The following is a 4,987-nucleotide window of genomic DNA, read 5'->3' as shown; positions in this document are numbered from 1 at the left end:
TTGCTACAGGTTGCATGCGCTCGCCAGAGACACAGAGAGAGACAGAGAGACAGCGAGAAATCACCTCCCAAGGGGGATGGCCACGCTGCAGTCCCTTCTCCTCCATTCTCCTCTCAGGATCTTGGGCACCCACACACGTGCCTGGCGTGAGTATAAGCCACCAGGTCTGGGACTCGAACTGCAGTTGACTACATGGGAGTTCAGTGACTTAGCCACTATGCTAACTGCTGGTCCCAGTCCATAACAATTGCTAGTCCCGGTCCATAACAATTTTTAATGCTTTTATGTCCTTCAGTCATTCAGTCTCTAACATAGAGTGTGGACAGTCAGCATATATGAAGTGGAGACATACAAATATCTCTCTTTTGCAGCCTGATTTGCTTCACTCAGCAATAAATCTTCCATATGTATCCACTTTCTATCAAATTCCAGGGCCTTGTTTTTTATGGCTGAGAACTTCCTTATTGGTTTTCTTATTCTATATCTTCTAGTTCCCCTAAAACTGTTCTTTATACGGCTACCAGGATGATGAAAAATACAACCTGATATGGCCATTCTACTATTAAAAACTTAATTTCTTTCTACAATTTCACATTCAATATTTTTTTTTTTGGAGAGGTTTTGCTATAGGGCGCGTGCGCTCGCCAGACAGACAGAGAGAGACAGAGAGACAGAAAGCGAGAAATCACCCCCCGGGGGGGATGGCCATGCTGCAATCCCTTCTCCTCCATTCTCCTCTCGGGATCTTGGGCACGCATGCACGCCCACACGCCCAGTGTGCGTTTTCAGCCACCGGGTCCAGGATGCGAACCACGGTCAATTACATGGGAGTCTAGCAACAGCCATTAAGCCAACTGCTGGTCCCCTTTTTTTTTTTTTTTTTTTTTAAGACAAGAGATTTTTGCTATAGGGTACATGCGCTTGCTGGAGAGACAGAGACAGAAAGTGAGAAATTACTCCCCAGGGAAGATGGCCACACCACAATCCCTTCTCCATTCTCGGGATTTTGGGCACACATGCACACACGCCTGGGCATGAGTTTCAAGCCCCTGGATCCAGGCCATGTGGGAGTACAGTGACATAACCGTTATGCCATCTGCTGGTCCGTCACATTTAGTCTTATCCCTGGATAAAATCTGAACTCCTTATTCTGGCTTATCAGGCACCTCATCACTCATCTCTACATTCTTTCTCTTTACATTTAAGTTTTTCACATTTACTTTCCACTGATGGAGATTTATTTGTAGTTCTCCAAACATATTTTATTGTTTCCTACCTCTTTTATTCTTTTCTCTACTTGGAACTCTCTCTTCCCTTCTCTTTAGCTAATTCTTCAATGATTCTTCAAAACACTCAGAAGATGGTGTCTTATTCATCTTTGCTTGTCTGATACCTAGCTGACAGTAGACATGCTATAAAAAAAAGCACAATAGAATATGTAACTAAACTTCTGTGCTGCTATTTCTTTTTTTCTTTAAAAATGATTTTAACTTTATTTATTTATTCATTAATTCTTTTTTTTGTTGTTTTTTTTAATTTCACCACTGAGAGACACAGAGAGCAAGAGAGAGAGGGAGAAAGTGAGAAAGCAAGCCACCAGGTCTGAGACTCGAACCATTCCCAGCCATGTGGGAATCCAGCGTATTTAACCACTATGTCACCTGCTGGTCCCTGTGCTGCTATTTCTCAAATCAACATTGCTAACGGTGATCTCTAAACCCCTCCACCTAGATGTCTGTGAGCATCTCAGCGTTGTCCCAGAGCAAACTGATTATTTTCTTTAATAGAGGAGGAAGGTGAGACTGGCAGGTGGCCTGGCAGTTAAGGGTGTTGGACTCCTACGTGGCTGACCAAGGTCTGATTCCTGGACCTGGTAGCTTGCTTTCTCACTTTTTCCCTCTCTCTCTCTCTCTCTCTCTCTCTCTCACTCTGGTCCAACAAAATAAATAAATAAATAAAGTTAAATAAAATAATTTTTTTTTAGAGGTTTTTGCTATAGGGCACGAGCGCTCGCCAGACAGAGAGAGACAGAGAGATAGAAAGCGAGAAATAACCCCCCAGGGGGGATGGCCACGCCTCAATCCCTTCTCCTCCATTCTCCTCTCGGGATCTTGGGCACGCACGCACACGCGCCCGGCGTGAGTTTAAGCCACAAGGTCCAGGACTTGAGCCATGGTCGACTACATGGGAGTTCAGCGACATAGCCATTATGCTAACTGCTGGTCCCTAAAATAATTATTTAAAGAAATAAAAGAGATGAGGAAGGGGAGCCAGCAGGTGGCATGGTGGTTAAGGTTGTGGACTCCTACATGGCCAACTGTGGTTTGAGTCCCAGACCTGGCAGCTTGCTTTCTCACTTTCTTGTCTCCCTTTGTCTCTTTCTGGTCAAATTTAAAAATAATAATAACAGGGACAAGCAGGTGGCATGGTGGTTAAGGTGCTGGACACTTCGACATGGTCAACCATGGTTTGAGTCCAGGACCTGGTGGCTTGCTTTCTCTCTCTCTCTGGTCAAATTAAAATAAATGAATGAATAAATAAAATTAAATAAATAAATTCCAAAAAAATAATAAGAAACAGAATAAATAAATAAATCTTTTAAAAGAGAGAGGAGGTAGGGGCCAGGAGGTGATATAATGGTTGAGGAGCTAGACTCCTACATGACCGGCCACAGTTTGGCAGCTTGCTGTCTCACTTTCCCTGTCTCTCTTGCAAACACACATGCCCTACAACAAATTAAAAATAATAATAAACAAAATTGAATAAATAATTATTTTTTTAAAGAATTATTATTAATTTTTCTTTTTTTGGAGAGGTTTTTGCCACAGGGCACGTGTGCTCGCCAGACAGACAAAGAGAGACAGAGAGACAGAAAGCGAGAATTCCCTTCTCCTCCATTCTCCTTCAGGATTTTGATCATGCACTCACACGCACCTAGTGTGTTTCAAGTCTCCAGATCCAGGACTCGAACCATGGTCAGCCATGTGGGAGCCCAGCAACATAACCATTATGCCATCTGTTGGTCCCTGCATATACTAATTAAGTAATATAAAAACGAGCAAGCTGAATTCCAACCAAAAATGTTTTTGTGTGTTCATTCTTTAAGGGAGAGCCGAGAAGTCTCTGGCACATTCTCTTCATTTGGCCAGAGAGAGAGTAAAGAGAGAGAGAGAAAGAAAATGAGAAACCAAGTCACCAAGTCTGGGACTCGAACTGCAGTTGCCCATATGGGAGTCCAACACCCTTAACTACTATGCCACCTGCCAGCCCTGAAGAAATAATTTTTAAAAGAGAGAGAGAGGAGGCAGTTAGAGACCACCTCTAACTTCAGAGCCACATGGTCTGGTCAGTCACACAGTCTCAGGCTTTGAGACACAATGTCAGGGGGCCCCATTCACATGATAGTCTATATTAATATCACATCTGCATGTTGTGCAACAGGATGGCTCTGCCGCCTGGAATAGAATCTGGCCCCCACACCCACTAGCTATGACCTTGGACAATTCACTTGAATTCCTGTATCAGGTTCCTTATCTATGAAATAGTAGTACTCAATAAATGTTCATCTTTTTTTTTTTTTTTTTTTTTTTTTAATTTCAAACCTGTTTCTCCTCCACAGTTTCCTGGGTCACTGGTCAATGATATCATTCATGTCACTAAGATAAGAAACCAAGGAATAGATTGAACTTATTCTTTTTTCTCATCCTAAATCTACTAATTCCTAAGGCCCATAGAAATACTCTTATTTTTTTTAAAGAATTATTTTGTTTAACTTTATTTATTTAAATTTGATCAGAGAGGGAGAGGGAAAGAAAGAGAGAGAGAGGAAGCAAGAAAGCAAGCTGCCAGGTCTGGGACTCAAACTGCAGTCTGCCAGGTGGGAGTCCAATGTCTCAATCACCACACCACCTGCTGGCCCAACCTCCTGTACATTCTAGTATTTATTTATTTATTTTTAAATTACTTATTATTATTGTTACTGTTTTTAAGTTTGCTATAGGTCATGGTGGCTGTAGGGCACTTGTGCTCACCAGAGAGAGAAAAAAGAAATGTGAGAGAGCAAGCCATCAAGTCTGGGTCTCGAATCACAGTTGGCCATGTGAGAGTCCAGTGCCTTAACTACCATGCCACCCTCTGGCCCTGAGATTTTAGTATTTATTTATTTTTGTAATGAATGACTTTATTTGTTTTTATTTAACTTTTGACCAAATTGGGCAGAGTGAGAGAAAGAGAAAGAGGGAAAGTGAGAAAACAAGCCGCCAGATCCAAGCCGCAAACCACAGTTGGCCATGTGGGAGTCCAACACCCTTAACCACCACGCCACCTGCTGGCCCCTCTAATATTTATTAAATGCTTCTGTGCCAGTTACTGTGCTAGATTTGGTACTACAAAGTTAAATAAAAATAGAGCCAACTGGTGGCATGTTGAAGATGGCTGAATCCCACATGGTCAGCTATATTGCTTGAGCCTCGGATTTGGTGCCTTGGAAAACACACTGGGCATATGTGTGTGTGCCTTAATCCTAACAGGAGAATGGAGAAGAAGGGATTACAATATGGCCATCCTCCCCCTTAGGGGTGCTTTCTCACTTTCTACCTGTCTCTCTTCAGCCAGCATACACATTCTATAGCAAAAATTTTAAAAAGTACATTAGGGACCAGCAGTTAGCGTAATGGCTATGTCATTGGACTCCCATGTACTCGGCTGCGGTTCACATCCTGGACCCAGGTGGCTTAAAACTCACGCCGGGCGTGTGTGCATGCGTGCTCAAGATCCTGAGAGGAGAATGGAGGAGAAGGTATTGCGGCATGACCATTTTCCCTGGGGGGTGATTTCTCGCTTTCTGTCTCTCTGGCGAGCGCATGCACCCTATAGCAAAATTCTCTCAAAAAAAAGAAAAAAAAGTACATTATAAAAAAAAAATGGTAAATATAACAGGAAGACTCTTTTTTTTTTTTGGAGAGGTTTTTGCTAGAGGGGGCATGGG

This window comes from Tupaia chinensis, unplaced genomic scaffold (assembly GCF_000334495.1).
Source record: "Tupaia chinensis unplaced genomic scaffold, TupChi_1.0 Scaffold000387_1, whole genome shotgun sequence".
In the NCBI taxonomy this organism is placed as follows: domain Eukaryota; kingdom Metazoa; phylum Chordata; class Mammalia; order Scandentia; family Tupaiidae; genus Tupaia; species Tupaia belangeri.
This window is presented reverse-complemented; position numbering follows the sequence as displayed.